Source organism: Canis aureus, chromosome 11, assembly GCF_053574225.1.
Source record: "Canis aureus isolate CA01 chromosome 11, VMU_Caureus_v.1.0, whole genome shotgun sequence".
Taxonomy (NCBI): Eukaryota; Metazoa; Chordata; class Mammalia; order Carnivora; family Canidae; genus Canis; species Canis aureus.
The window spans coordinates 63528046-63544654 of NC_135621.1; the positions used below are offsets into that span (position 1 = coordinate 63528046).

General features: G+C 47.2%; 1 protein-coding gene across 14 annotated transcripts in view; it reads right to left on the reverse strand.

The window, feature by feature from the left end:
* BCL11A (BCL11 transcription factor A) overlaps positions 1 to 16609 on the reverse strand; it is a 102367-nt gene that overhangs the window by 23894 nt on the left and 61864 nt on the right. Inside the window, exon 1 of one of the 14 annotated variants that reach the window (XM_077915510.1) lies at positions 13088 to 13203. The exons of the other annotated variants lie outside the window; for them this stretch is intronic. The gene's annotated coding sequence lies outside the window, so the exon portion shown is untranslated. Of the gene's footprint in view, positions 1 to 13087; positions 13204 to 16609 lie in introns of those variants that run through there. 14 annotated transcript variants of the gene reach the window in all.

The window sequence follows — 16609 nt, forward strand, 5'->3', positions numbered from 1 at the left end:
CTGTAATGTGAAAAATCACCCTCTAATTTATCAGTTGCCATTGATGAGGTTTTGTGGGTATTGGGCTCCCTTAAGGTGGGGCTCAAATGCAATACCTTTGTGGTTGGGGGCGGACAGTGATCCAAGAAGGTGCCCTGAATCCCTTGCTGTCACCCAGACTGTCCAGCTGCACACAAACACATTCACAGATACCACTCACCGCCCCCCCCCACACACACACCTGGCACAGGTGAAATGAAGGAAAGAATGGAAAATCATAGTCCCAGAGACCTGGGAAGCCTTGAAAACCACACTTGAGTTTCTCCTGACTCGAGTATTAGACACCTGAGGAGGGTGGAATCAACATTTTCCCACTGAAGGGAGGAAAAGGCATTTGGGCCCGAAAGATGGATCCAGTGACGCTGACCATTTGCTTAGCAAACGTTTAATTCTGATAACACCAGCCAGAGCAGAGGCCTTGTCTATCAAAGCCAGCAGAACACGCAACTCCCAAATTACTCTGAAGAGGCCACCCCGAGCCTTTTTATCTGTGTCGATTCACAGCAAAGGTAATTTATGCCTCCAGACCACCATTTTCATCAGTCTCAAGAAAATACCAGAACAAGCTTAAGAAAGCCAAGCTTATAAGGAGATCCTTGATGTTTCCAGGTGTTCTTGGGTGCTGCGGAGGAGGAAGTCTGCATGATGGGGCGGTGGGGCTGCTGGAGGGACAAGGAAGGGCAGAGGCACAGCTGAGCACCCACGGAGCTGGAGAATTTTCTGGTCTTATCTTCTAGGACTGATCTGTGCAACCATTCAATGGAAAGGCACTCCAAAAAAGAGCCCCAGGAAGGCTGCGTCGGGCCTCCCAGCCTGGCCCTTCTTAAGGGAAGATGTCCTGGCCCCTGTGGAGAGGCTTCTCTTCTTCCCAAAGCATCCTCCTCACATTCTGGCCCCAACAGTAATCCTGTGGGATGAGGGAAGGTGTTATCTCACCTCCCCAGCGAGGAAACAGAACGTGTCAAAAGCATCCTGTTGCAGGTCACGAAGACAGGACTGGAGGAAAGGCAGGACCCGTCCACCTTCCTGGGGACCAAGCTTTGCCCCTCATCCCCGCTCTCCTCAGAAGCCCTCAAGGTGAGCCAAGGCAGAGCATGTGGTCTGGACACAAGCCTTCATGCCCTTTACAGGCAACCACTCGCCTTCCTGGGGCTATAAAGTGGTGCGCGTGTGTGAGGCAGTGGGGAAGGCATATCCTACAGGCCAAATGCTCTGTGACAGTCTGGGCCAAGAGATTCTTAGAACCAGATTTGGCCATTCTCCAGAATCAAAACCTATTACGTCTTATGGTTAATACAGAAGTGCTCGGAAATTATGAGAACTAATTTAAGGCCTCAAAGCTCTACAAACTCAAAAGAAAAAAAAAATGGTCTAGCAGGTCAGGCTCTGACATTTCTTCGGGAACAAAACTAGGCTGCCCTCTCGCCTGAGGTGAGATTGAATCAAGGAGGGTTCTGGTCCTGGGAGGCCAGGCCTCATCCCAAGGCAGCTAGTCCTTCTTTCAGAAACAGGCCTCTGCCCGCCCACAAGCTCCTCCAACTTCTGCTACCGACTCCTGTGTCCCTCAGCACCTTCCCTCCTCCTCCTGGGCGCAGAGCAGCCAAGCTCTGGCCTCAGCCCCAACCTCTCTGCCAGAGTCCCACAGAGCAAGGGAGAGGTGGACATAGCCTATTTATCCGAGGCCTATTTTCTCGGCTTCCTGGTTATTTTTCTGGCTTTTTACCCAATTTCTAATCCTTCATTTATACCACTAACCAACCTGGAAAGAATTTCCTGAATAAAAAAGAGGTGCCCACATGTATCATGTGCACTCATTCAGGAGTTCCCAATCCAGCCACAGGGTGGGTGTTGCTAGCTGTTCTGGGGTTTACTAATTCTGTTGATTCAGCAAGGGTAACACCCAGAGTTATCAGACACCTCCAAGCTCTTCAAGCCAAGAATGCACCAACTCCTTTCTACCCAATGGACGGGTTCACTTGGGAGCTCAGCTCGTGGAGACCTGGCCTCGGCGGGCAAAGGGGCCACAATGCCCTTGCCCCTATCCCATAGGGGTCAAGGGCGGATAAAGGGACCCTACAACCACACGGGAGACCCCAGAATCGTTTTGTTTTTGGAATCTCTCTAAGACTGCCTGGGAAATGAGGTCTGAGAGGGTGAGCTTTCCCAGCCACGCGCCGTTTCCGTGCGGTCCCAACCGCGAGACTGACCTGGGGCCACCGATGCCAAGGTCTCTTCTGCCTACCAGGACCCGGGACACTCCACTCTCCCTAACAAGCCCCTCAGGCTGAAATCCTTTTACTTCCAGAGCCTCAACTTCCGACTGCTGGGTAGAAAGCCCCCCTGCCACGGCCCGCAGGACCCGTCAGGCGGTGCGGAGCGTGGACAGCAGGGCTGACGCGGTTTCAAAGAGGCCGACCAGGCAAGAACCGTCCTGTACTCCTGCCCCAGCTCTAACGCAATAAAATGTCTTTTATCAGTGTAATTCAAGGCAAAGAGTCAAGGGTCTGTCACCATTCTAAAGAGGCTTATTACATGGCCACAAAAATGTGCCTCAGGCTCAAACCTGGCATGTAAGGTATCAGCGTGGGACAGGTTCTTTTGATTTGATTTTATTTTCTTACAAAATCTGAAAATGAAACGCTTCTGTCCCTCCCTTCCACCAACCGTTTTTTGATTTATGGGGAGGAGGGAAGAAATCTGAAGTTGACAGGTTGGGACAACTCCACTCAGCTTTCTCACTCAAAAGCTGCTTTTGTTCGCCCATACTTTGCATTTATGGCCCGCGGCTCCTGGCTGACGCTCCTCGGCCCGAGAGGCTGCAGAGGGCGGTGGCCTTCCCGGGGAGGCCCCCCTGAGATCCCCCCCCCCGGGGGGGGGCACAAAGGCCCCTGGGAGGACGCCGGAGGGCACCAGTCCTCTCCCCGGCCCTACACCACGTTTCTCTTGGGTCCGGGGCTCCACGTGGGCATCGGTTCCTCGACTACAGGCCCGGGCTGCCGAGAACCAAGGCGGCATGGGGGGCACCTCGACGCCCCACGCCCTTCTGGCCTCTCAGTAGACACTGGGCGCGGGAGTGGACGTTTCTTCAGGTCCGACTGAGAACCCTCATGCTCAACGGCCTGGCCGGACGGGCTGCCCCGGGCCCGCAGGGGCCCCCCTCCCCCAGGTCACCGCGGAATCTCCAGTAAATGATTCACTAACCAAGGAGCCTCGGTCAGCCCTGGCCCAGGACACGATTAGAGCCCCTTGAAAGTGGCTGCCGGCCCATCGGTTCACTGTACGATTTTGGCAATCTGTAATCGCACATTTACTCAATGGTTGTTATGGACAATCGGGTTAATAATTCACCTTCCAAACGCCGTGTAATTACACAGTTAGAAGAGTTACAATAGATGCCCAATTTTCTTAAGGCTTCTGATGAACTGGCCCCAATTACCTAATCTGGGTCCCTTTCCTTTCCCTCTCTCGATTTTTTAATTTTTTTTAGTAATCTCCCACACTTTCCTCTATTCTCATCCCCCACCTACACCCCTATCTTTCTGCCCCAAGAGAAAGAACAGTGTGAAGTTCTTCAGTTCAGATAATTCTATTTAGAACCCATGGTTTTGCTCCACTAAAAGGGCTTAAAAATCAGGCTAGGAAGCTGGCCATGGAAGGTGCAGAAAAGGCTGGTGGGTTGGTCTCAGCTGCCTCCCTGCCTCAGAGGCAGGAGAACACCTGCAGCCACCCACACCTCATGACCCAAAAGTTGCACCGTATCCTGGCATGGCCCGGTGGAGGCCCGAGAAAGAACGATGCAAAGCCCCGCTGTGTTCTGTGGGGCCCCGGCTCCCCAGCCCAAGGCCTGGCAAGGGCCACATGGTGTGAAACCGTGGTTGTGGGCTTTGGAGACAACCCCACAGATTCCCTCCCTTCCCACCCTTCGCTCCCTGGGCCCCCACCCCTGCTTGGGACATGCTAGGGGTCACGAAGAAAGAAACATACACCCTTAAAACAAAAATAGAGCAGGGGTCCCAAGAACAGGGCAAACATTCAGAAGCCAGGGCCTCCCTCCATCACTCCAGAACTAAACCAGGCCCTTTGCACCTTTGTTTTATGGTTTTAACACACTACACCTCACCCGCCACAAGCAGATAACCCACTTTCAAGGGTCAAAGCAGTATCTGTGGCCCCTCCAAAAGGGCAGTGTGGTCAGCTGCCCTGGTCACCTTGGGCTGGGGCTGGGGCTGGGGCCACCCTGGCCACATGTGGCAGGGCCTGGCTGGGAAACCCAGGCAAGATGAGGGTCCTAGAGCACAGCCAGTGAGGGAGGAGAGGGGATAAAGGTGGCAGCTCCTGGCCAATGCTGATCACAGCAGGGACCGTGTTTCTTCTCCGTTTCAATGGGTTGTGACTTTTCTAAAGTTTCTCTCTCTTTTCTTTTTTGGATGTTCCACTCCCTATATCTTTCTCTCTCCCACAAGTGCACACAACCCAGGGCTCCAATGTTTTAAAAGGTGCTTTTTTATTTTCACAGGTGAGATTTCTTTCCTTCCTTAAACGGGCTCTGTGTTCAGCACAGAGCCCAACGTGGGGCTCCAACTCACAACTGTGAGATCAAGACCTGAACCAAGATTAAGAGTCAGACGCTCAACTGACTGAGACCCCAGGGGCCCTGAGATTAAGTTTTTAACAGACCCCTCCGCCCCCAGTACATCTTATGTGAGGATGGGTGAGCCTTTTGGCCACCAAGGCGTTATGGTGTCATAAGACCTCAGCATGCTGTGTAGGAAGTGAACTGGGAAAAATCCTGCCAGCCAGCCCACCCTGTTCTCTAACTCATGAAACCCACCTAGATACAGAGACCGTCTCTGCAACCTCTAGTCAGTTCCAAGAATGGGGATGGACTAACATTGCCCAGCTGAGGGCTTGGCTGTCACTTTCTGATCGAATACCAGGAGTGGGGTCAGATCATTAAGGGGGAATTTCTATACATTGGACAATTTGGGATCCTTCTATCTTCTATCTACAGAGTTTAGTTTGGTCGGAGTTTTTTTGTTTTTGTTTTTGTTTTTGTTTTTTGGTTGTTTGTTCAGGTTGTGGTCTCTTTTCCTCCATAAAAAAGAAAAGAAAAAAAAAAAAAGAAGCAGTATTTGTTTCCTGTTCGTGGAGCGGACAGAAGGAGGGTGTGCAGTGGAGGAGGTGTGTGGGGAGAAGGCTGATAGATGGAGCAGGGCCGAGAATATCCGGAATTGGAGAAAAGTGAGAAATGGAGCTTTTTCTTGGCTTCCAAACAGTTGTAATTTCTACTGCCACTGCTTAGATCCTGGGCACCAGGCATAGAGAGTGGGAAAAGGGGCATGTGACAACTTTGCCACAAATCAGGATTTGGCATTTAAATCCACAGGAAGCAAGAAGAATAGAGGGACTTCTTATTTATAGATCTGCAGATGAATTGAATGAGATAACCAAAATGTACTTCTCGTGTATCTGAAGGAACAATTCCATTTTCAGACTTGGAAAGGTTCCCATAATTGAGTATCACCCGACCCCGGCAGCGCACTGCATCCCAAGGTTAAGACCGGCTTCCTGAAAACCGGGCAGGAGGCTGCTGCTTTGGTGGTAGCTCAACAATCGTACTTTGAAGGACAGGTTGGTACCACACTACATTTAACTGGATTCAGTTCATCTGATTATACAGTGCCTTGCTTTCTGGAATATGTAATCATCTCTTTCTGATGACATTTTAAATATCCAACTAGACAAATAATTGCAGCAATAATTGATAGCAGAGTCAAGCTGGAAGATCGCTGATTGGCAGAGTCCCCACTGAAACAAATCTTTCTTTCAAACATCACAGGAATGATGTTTAAACCTAACTTTTGCTGATAAATGCTCAAAATCTGATTTACTGATATAGACACTGCAAGAAAACCTGCACTTCAGCCTGTGATTACTTCGCAAGCTGTTTGAGAAGAATCAGGCAGTGTGATTTATATTATTTTACTTCTCATGAATAATTGCAAGGATGGTGTGGGTGGTTTGGGGGGAATCCACACAAGCGAAAGAAGTGCTGCCCCTAATGCTGCACTTCCTGAACAACTGGGGCCAACCCTGACGGTTTACGGCCCTCTCCTCCTCTAACGGATATCCCGGGGTACAGAGATGGTCTAGAGAGGGGAACACCCACAAACACACACAAACACACACAAACCATCAGCTCCTCTCAGGCCTCTGAAAACTGCTTTAGATCAATGCCTCAAATTGGGATTCACATCCCTCCGCCCCGTACAAAGGAGGCCGGGCCGGGGTCAGCAGGCCTGTGCGCAGATGAACCCCAAGTGGTCTCAGGCAAGTCCCCAGGTCCAGCGGCGATCTCCTGCAGCCCCTCCCTCGCCTGCTTCTCCGTCCAGGGTAGAACCCTAATCAACTGTTGCCTCTATCGCGTGTCTGGATTGCAGTGTTCAGGTTGTTACGGTTTGGGGCACTGCTTTCAACAATCCAGGCCCCGCGGAATACGCAACGGTCAGAAATAGCTCACAAGAGATGCTTGTCTCCGGGAAATATCAAATGAACAGGCTGGCATATTAGCAGACACAGATTACAGTAAGGAAAATCTAAACCAGAAGATGTATCCGAATGCTTCGGCTAGCAACAAGGGCAAGAATTCGGGGATGGGATCTGAGCATTTGCCCAAAGCACTCACGTGAGAATTTCTTTTCATTCCCCCCCCCCCCCCCCCCGCCTTCTTTCCTTCTTGTTCTTTCTTCCCTTCCTTCTTTCCTTCTTTCTTTCTTTCTTTCTTTCTTTCTTTCTTTCTTTCTTTCTTTCTTTCTTTCTTTCTTTCTTTCTTTCTTTCTTTCTTTCTTCCTTTTTAGGGAGGGGGTGGCTTTTTTTCCCCCCTTGAAACTGAACCATTATAAGCGAGTTCACCTCATAGCTTCTGTTAAAAATCAGAAGCTTGTTAGACGTAATGATGATCTGCGCCGTGACACTTAGTGCATCTGAGGGGGCTTGTCAAACAGCTTTACTCTAATTTAGAGCTCCCCTGTTAATTAGAAAGCCCTCAGATTTTCTGCAAATGCAGGTCACTATCGACAGCTCACACTTTTGATGCTTTGCCTGTGACAGTTGTTGGGCTGCCCTTCCAGGAGCTGGCAGGGTTGTCCAAACTCTGACAGTGTCAGAAAATTTAGTCACCGTGGCCGCTTTGCAGGAAGTTACATGCAAGGTGACTGTCCCCACACAGTGTTTCCCCACAGCCAACAAGCCTGATGAAATCTGCATTCACATTCAGCTAAAAATAGCTCAAATTTCAATCTTCTTTCCCACCTGCCTCTTTGCCTGCTCTCTTTTCTGCTTTTCCTTCTCTTTTCCACCTCTTGTTTCTCTTCCTTCCATCCTCTCTCTAGCATCTCCCTTCTGTCACCTTTCCTCTCGTTACCCCCAACACACACACACACTCACACTCACACATCGCTCACTCACTCACACTGCTATTGAACACGGTCACATTCACAGAAAGGGAAGTAGGTTTTACAGATAAACCAGGTTGCTTTTTATTGAAACAGCAGTGATTGTGGAACAGAAACTCCCCCCTCCTCCAACCTTCTTTTAAAAAAAAAATATTTCCTTTTTTTTTTTTTTTTTTGCCCTGGTCAGCAGCTGCACCTGGTGAGGTGGAGGTCAAGTCTATACTTCCAGCATGGCTCACATGTTTTTTCTTAAGGGAAGGGGGCCTTTGGACAGGGGAGGAAAAAGAGGAGGAAGGAAGAAGGAAAGGTTAACAACTCAAGCAAAAATGCATATGGGGCTGAGGCTTTCTGCCCTTGTCACCACCCCAGTGAAAGACCTCAGAATTATAGGAATTCTCACTTAGGAATAGCTCATTATGGGATGTGTGCTGGGGTGGACAAGGGGATGGGTGATGTGTTCATGACCGTGCATATGTAAACTTGTGTTTATTTCATCAAATTCATCTAAATTTCATCAAGTTTAGGCCAAAAGGAAATGCTCTGAGGCACTTATCTAAGCCTTGGCCAAGAAAGAGACCAGTATTTAGGTCAAATTGGAAATATAGAAGCTATTCACACACCTCCACCAGGTACAAGGGACAGCTCTGGAAGAAAAAGCTATCCTTTGCCTCCATAGCTCCCACACTGACCCCCAGTTTGATACTGGGCCCAGTTCCCTAAGAAGGCCCAATTCTTCCTTGAGGTCTTGCAAACGAACACAGGCAGCTGAGGGTATAGGGAGCCTGGCCTTGCAAGTTGCTGGCTTCTGAAGTGCAATGGGACAGGATGGAGTGGGTCGCCATTGGCAAGCCTGATGAATTCACACAAACCCAGAATTAGCTAAAGTCACAGCGACCCGGCGGGGTGGAGCGAGGCGACCCCAGCAAGATTCCCAAGGACAGCATCCTCAACAGCAGCAGTGGGCCGCTAACCCCAGAGGGGCCCGTGCCTCCACCCACATCCTGCTGCTGTCACTTTGGCCATTGGCTTTCCAGTCCCAGGAAAACCCTCAGTGCCTTCAAAGCTAACCGACCAAACAGGATGGTGTGAGCCAGGGCAGACTCCCTATTCAGGTAGATACCACCTATGAGGAAAAAAATAAGAAAAAACCTAGACCCAGAAAATAACGTGGAAAGTGAAAGAACCATGTCAACTCATGTCAGGAGACAAACCCTTCATCCAACGTCACCAAGCTGCCGACTATTAGGCAACTAGGAAGGTGCCCCAGCAACCTAGAAATAAGAAACAACGCTTGCTATTCTGAGCTGAGAAGTGAAGTTGCCTTCCACTCGGGACTGTCAAACATGGTCTATAAATACCAGCACCGCCCCTTGTGAGCCGCGGGCTGAGCTCAACCCAGAGAAGGCAAGTGTTTCCCTAAGGTCACACAGCAATTCCAGGTCTTCCAAATTCCCTCGCCCAACAGATGGCTTTGTCTTCTCTTGGAAATAGATACTGCCACATCTGACCCCCATCTTCAACAGGAAGGCTAGGGAATGAGGCTGCACATTTTAGTGTTTCCTCTACTTTCTCCAACTTTCTGCTCTGGCTCTCTCCTCCCCACCCCTACCCCCCACCCCCGGCAACATGCAAGGTCTGTTTAGTATTTTTAGGCCTCTATTTCCATATCTATCCAAAGTTTCTAATGCTCCTGTCTGTCAGCAGGTCAACAGTACAGGACACAGGCAAGCTGTTCTCCATTCTGAAGCGGATTTGAAAAAAAGGCTGCTGAAGGTCAAGACATCCCGGGGAGGCTGGTACCGGGGCTTTCAGGGTCATTGCTCTGCAGGTGGACCTTGGCTCATTTCCAGAGAATGACTTATGATTTGTTCTCTCCCCCACACATCAAATCAAGACACCAACCACAGCTCTACTGGCCCAGGCTGCCCACCGCCCCTTTGGCAACCATGGCTCCTTCTCACATGATGAAAGAGATAGGGTAGCAAGTGCTGATGGTCCACTTTGTGCACACATGTGTAGTTCAGTACTGATGTGAGAAATTCAAGAAACCTATACTTACTGTATGTGCATACACATATTTTAAGAGATAACTTCTAAAGACCTACCAGTCTACAGTACATCTGGTCTGGAAGAGCCATGAAATTGTCTCTTTCTACAAATCACAAGCCCTGTGGTGGCCTGAGGTCCTCAGGCTTTGAAATAAATAATGCACCGAAGTGGGCAGCATGATGGATTAGCTGGCAGGTTATTATCAGACACATGGAAGCTCCGCCTCAACATCAGGATTAGGACTGAAATCTCTTTCAGGAAGAACTTGGTAACATTAGACGGTTGACCAAGGCATCACGGTGCGACAGACAAGCAGTTCCTAGTCCTAGAACAACCCCATCCCTCGAAAGAACGTTTGCACTCTGTGCCCGGTGAATGCCACTCGTAGGCAGCCTGGGGGTGATCCCGTCTCTGCCCACAGCTCACTCCCCCTTTCATGTATTTGCCCTGGTCCCTGCTAGCAGAAATGGGATCAGAACAAATTAATATTTAATTTTGAGATTCTATTCTATGAGAATCAAAAAGACTCAGGACCACTCAAAGCCAGGGCAAACACCCCTCCGATAAATCTAACTTCTCTATCCAGACGTGTCACATTTCTGTGAACAGTGAGTCCTCTGGCCTTGCGTCCGCTACTTGCCACAGGCCTCTGCCGCCCGGCAGCAAGGGGAACGCCAGCGCTACACCTCTAAGTGTGTGAAGGTCTAACCTTTTACCCATGTAATGATCTACTTAATATAATATTTTGTCTTTAATCAGAGAAAGAAGAAGATAATTTGATATCCCATAAAACTCCCTAACCTATATTTTGCAAGTCAATTAGCCAGTCCTTTCGCGTTAATGTCAGCACATCCCATGTTGCACCTCCAGCCAGGCTTTCGGGTGTCTGCGGCCCACATGCCACACACCGAGAGTGGAAGAAAAAAAACTCAGGAGGCAGGCCGGGTAGTGGGCAGTTACTGTTTCGTCATCTGTGTGGAGACTGGGAAATCATCTCCTCAAATGGAGATTATCTTCCCTTGGGATCCTTCTGGAGAGCTATAAATAATAGAACACACTAACCAACATTACCTATTAAAAAATGAATACAGAATCAGATTAAGGAAAAACTCAGTTATACTGTTATAAAATCCAAAGCAAAAAATAAAAAATGAATAAAAAATAAAAAGCGAAAAAACAAAGAGGCATGAGAAAGAAGTGTTAGCTGGTCCCCTTAAATTTAGCCTTATTCTCTGGCAGCCAAGCTAGCCTGAATGAGGGTGCTTGGGTAACCATTTCTCACTCCCTTATTTATGAGCGATGGAGTGCAAAAAGCAAGAGGCTTAATTTTAATGCAGCCATCTCCCCATGAACTAGTGTACCTACAGAAGCTGCAGAAAGGTGAAGACAGGAATTTATGAACGTTTTTTGCAAAATCTGGATACTAATCTGGTCTAAATATACGAGGAAGAACATGCTCATATGGAACAAACCCAAAATATGAATGCTCCCAACTCCAGCTGTCCCACAACATCTGCCTCTAAATGCCTTAGGATTCCGTTTCCCATCTTTCAAGTGGAGTCTCCTAACCCAGTCTGGGAAGACATTATGAGAAACCATTGGTTTTTAAATTCTTAGACAGAGCCCTCTCTTTGCTCTTACTTTTGACCTGGTTTTGAAAACACAATAATAATACTTATAAAGAGTTCTCATTATCCAGAAACATTAACATTATCCTGGAAGAGTGTGTCTCATTAGCTGTTAAAAGAGAACGTTTCTTTCTTTCCTTCTAGGAACATGACGAGGGAATCTGGCTATTTCGTCAACGCTTGTAAAAGACACCTGAGTCATCATTTTAACTGAACAATTTCTCCAAGAATTCAGCCTATGGGATGGGAAAGAGCCGTCTCTGCCGTAGTGTTGGAAAATGCCATTGTGCTCTCTCTGATTCCTCTCCTCTGTCCTTGGCAATCCAGTTATGATTTGACAGCATTTAAAGATGACAGTACTTGGGGTAATAGGACAATGCCATAACAGGATTACAGCAAATGTGAAAGAAAGGACACACGTAGGTACTGTCATTTAGGTAATGTCATCTATGATCAGTTTTTGTTTCATTTTTTGCTGACACAGAAGTCAGTATCACTTATAGAATTCACTGTAAACCCTATTAGGGCTGTAAATAGTTTGCTCCACCCGATGAAAGGAAACACTGATTATACTGCAGGGGGATTCAGTAAAACTTTCTACCTTTGGTTGACGTGAAAATAATTACAAAAAAAAAAAAAAAAATTCAAACCAATAGCCAAAGATTCCAAAACAGCCTGAAGTTACTACCACCCAAAATGAATTTATCTTCAAAGAAAGAGGAATAAATTGCTGTTGGTTATAAAACAATAGGTGGCCAAGACGTTTCTGAAGGATGTCTCAGACCCCAATAACACTGTTGAGAGTTTGGGGAAGATAAAGTGGAAACACCTCACTAAATTCACATTGGGGGAGCGGTCAACACTAGTCTACCAGCCAATAGGATCCCTGCCAGTCACTTACACTATTTCTCATTCCATTTCCTTTATGTCGTTTGCCTACAGCACATCCAAATCCACATAATACCAGCCTTTGGAAGTCAGTTCTACTCTACTTTCCAATTAATTTCTGCCACTGTGAGTTTTCCCCCAAAGCCACCAATTCTCCTGGAAGCTCTTATTCCATTGCAGTGAACACACAGCTACCCTGCCTGCCATTAAAATGGCCTCCTCATCGTCCAGGACAAGGAGCCATGCTGCATGCCAAGTGACCAACCACAAACAAAAAACGCTGGTTTGACTAACATTTGTCTTGCAAGAAAATTCTGCCTATAGCAAGAAGTACCATGACGGAGGCTGAAGAGATGTTCTGATCATTTCAAATCCGAACAGAGGTGGGTTCTCCTCCAGAATATTCTGGGCTCACTAAGGTCTCTGCTTTCCTTGTTTGACTTTCTGTGCTTCCCTGGCTAATCTCCTGAGCCCACAGACCTTCTTTCCTTTCCAAATGCCTATCAATCACTCCTTTCCTCAACTTTCCTCTTACCCTATCCAAAAAAGTTCTCTAAATTCAGGGCTAGCTTGTTAATGCCCACAGTAGGAAGATGCTATTAAAGAGAGTTTATAAGGATATGGATTTGGGTGCCTGCCTTGTTTCCCCACATCTAAATGATAAATGCCATCATGGAAAACTTCCATGCCCTGAACAGTTCCTCAACATGGATGGTCTGGAGGAGAGGGACAAGAGAACAATGTGGACATGACAGGCTTTTGCTTCCAAACTCCATCCCTGTCAACTCTCCATCCATAATGCGGGCGAGATGAAAACTTTCCAAGACCTAGAAGTTTCTCCACATTGAGAACAGATCCATTTGGTTGTATCCTACAATGTTTGGTTCCACCCTCCTCATGAAAGGAAACCCTACAGTCAACCAGCTCCATCCTCGAGAACATACAAGTTGACAAAGGAGAACTCAGCATGAAGGACATTACAGAGAGATTTCCAACAACCTGCCCACCCCACCCCTCCACGCACGTCACCTAGAATGCTGCCTTCATCCTCTGCTCAGAACAATTTGACAGCCTCCCATGGTCAACAGGATATGGTCCAGCTCCTTAAGCCACCATTCAGAGCTCCATAATCCAGCCTCGCACTTCTATTCTAGCCTTAGCTTCCTCTCTGCACCGGTGAAAATACTCTGCACAAGTTCAAAAAAAAAAAATCCCTTTCATTCTCATTTCCTTTCTGGCTTTTCTTCTTCCTCTCTGATTTCCTCGAATCCTGCTCATGTTTCAAGGCCCAGTCAAAGGTCTACTAGTCACCTTAGCATAAGAATCAATCTCATCTTCCATCTCTAGCCTCACTGCCTGTACCACGTTGGACTCCTATCCAGTCCTTACGTCGCTGGTTACCTCTTCTTGACTCTACTTAATTCCGTGTCTTCCCAAAGCACTTCTTAAGTGCAGGGACTCTGTCCTCTACTTATTTTAATTTTATTTCAAAGTACCCAGCATAGCATATGATATATGATAAACATATATCCTAGGAATCCAACAAGTAATGGTTAAATAACTGATTTACCTTCTAAAAGGGGAGTTATAATGGTAACTTTAGCCATCTCTGTACCCACAAACAGTTCCCTTCTGATATCTGCTTGAACTTCCAGATAAAAAAAGGCAAGTGGCAGTAACACGTTATGCTACACAAAGATTAGCATTACTATCCACCCTCTAAACAGCCACCCCACACCCTGGAGATGAGCAGAAATAAAGTATGTGCGCCGACCAGAGCACAGGCCAGGTCAGTTGAGTCTAGCTGCCAAAAAATAACATCTTTTCAATGTGAAAAAACTTCTTTAAGGTTGTACAACTCTCTAGCCGTGTTTTTTTTTTTTTATAAAGTAAACTCTACCCCCAACGTGGGGCTCAAACTTATGACCCCGACATCAAGAGTTACATGCTCTACCGACTGAGCCAGCCAGCCACCCCACTCTCTAGCTGTATTTCAAGCACGGTCATCTGCAAAGAAGTAAGGTTCAGCAGGAGCACTTCCTGCATGCAAAAAGCGAAGTTCCACAAACATATTTTTAATATTATTTTAAATCCAGCATCACTAAAAAGGACTTCATTTTGAGGCCAGAGAGCAGCAAACATGGACATTCTTTGCCCCCTTTAGATACTGGGTGTGGTAAAGGGGAGGTCTAGCAAAAGCTAGGGTAGCAGCTAATATAACTATTATCTAAAAAGTTGCCCATAATTCCCCAGGTTGGGCAGACTGTTCATATCAAAGCACCCTGGGCATCCTTTCTCCACCCTGGCAGCCAAGACCCAGGGTCAGGCCACGTGGCCGGGTGGGACCCAACACTGTGCATGCACGGAGGTATTGTGTGTGAAGGACCCAAATCTACATAGTCTCAGCACTAAGCTGGGTTCAGAAGACACACTCCATACAAGCCTGCCAATAAATAAGTAAAATTCAGATACCACATTTATGCTGACCACCTTGGAAACTCTGTATGAGAGACAAATTTGGAAAGAAAGATGAATATTCAAAACAAATAAAAACTCTCACTTTACAGGAATTCTCCAGACAATTATACAGTTGGGATCTCCACCCCAGGAGAAGATACTATCAATGAATAAGACTGACTCAGGTGCCCTCTTCCCTTTTTATTGAATAAAGCCCAAGGGAATTCTACGCAACGAACACCCTCCTTTTACTTACTCCTCCCCTGACATACTTAGAGTGCTCACGCTTTTCTCACCCATGTTCTGCTCATGATGGGTAACACCATCTCAGCCTGCCTCTGTCTCTCTCCCAGTCATTACCAACTTCAGTGAAACCTCCTCAGAATCCAAAGAACATTCTGAGTTCTATAAAATGTACTTTGGTACCCCACTCAGAGACGGCTGGGTTCTCGAGAAGATGCAAACAGCTAAAGGCTAGAAATAGACAGCCTTCCGTGCTGGTCCCACTCAAGTGGTTGGCTTTTGTTTTTTACCTTTATTGAGGCATAATTTACATACAATGGAAGTCACTCATTCTAAGTGTATAGTTTAATGAATTTTTGCCCATTGTATACAGTTGTATCACCTCCACCAAAGTCAAGATAGAGAACATTTCCATCACTCTGAAAAGTTTCCTCATGCCCCTCTTTGCAGTCAGTCTTCTCCCCTAATTCTCTGACCTACTTTTTCTCACTATAGTTTTGATTTTTCTAGAATTTCATATAAGTGGAATCAAACCATATGTCAGCTCTCTCTCTCTCTGTCTCTCTTTTGTAAGTAGGCTCCATGCCCAATGTGGGGCTTAAACTCAGGACCTTGGGTCCTGAGATCTAAAGTCTCATGCTCTACTGACTGAGCCAGGCAGGCACCCTAACATGTCACCTTTTGTGTTCAATTTCTTTCACTGAGCAGAATGATGCGGAGATCCCATATCTTTGAAATGTGTTACTATTTCATTCTTATATTGAGTATTCCATTGTATGGCTGTACTACAATTTATCCATTCACCTACTGATGGACATTTGCATTGTTACCACTTTCTGACTACTAAAAACAATGCTATAGGGAACATTTATGTATGTGTTTGTGTGAATGCATGTCTTCATTTCTCTTAGGTAAATACCTAGGGCAACTCAAGTTTTGAGAACACAGAAAAGGTTTTGAGTTTAAGAGTCCAGGGAGCCCCCATTTCATCACCCTTCAGCTAGCCCCACCTTCACCCCATTCCCCTGAGAGTTCAGCTCCAAAGCCTGTATCCCAGCCATCTGTTTGGCTCAATTACCAAATTTCACCTTACGCCAAGCAGAAACCTCTCCACCACTCTAAGGAAGGGATAAAGACTTCAAAACTTCTTTAGAGTGGGCATTCAGAGGTCCCTTCTGAGTCAGGGGTACATATTAAATGTGGTGTTGAGTGGCCTAAGAGCCCCCTATGAGGTCAGAGAGGGAGGTGGCTGACCTCCCCCAATACCTGTACAGTTGAACAGCAGCCAAGGGTTCTAGAGTAACTTCTACCTTGCCAAAAGGCCTTGGGAAGAAAGACATCATCAAGGCCTCTCTCAGACAACAGCCCAGAGGGAAACAGCTGCTGCCCGGTGCTGTGGACAGCAGAGAGCCAGGGGAGGAAATGAAGATTCACCCTCTTTGCCCCTCCTCTACTGTCCTCAGCTGCAACAGGGTAGGGCTGGGAGATAATGGGTGAACAGGAAGCAGAAGGATCCACGAAGGTGTTAATAAAGCCTACAACAGGAGCCACAATGGCTCCAGGTAGTGGCAGGAGCAGATTAAGGGAAGACATAGAAAATGGGGTGGGGAGTGGACAAGAGGGGGCAGCCATCTTAGACAACAACTCAGGAAGAAACAGCTGAAGAGAACAACAAAGGCTGCTGCTGGCAATAAACTGAGAAAGAGAAAATGAAGCCCCGTAGGAGTGATGCATGCCTACATTACTCGACACCTGTGCAAATCCTTATTCCTGGGGCAATAGATCTGTTAGCTAAATACACCGAGGAAGTGTGAGGTGGGGAGATGGTGGTGCTAACAGAATGGCATGGGA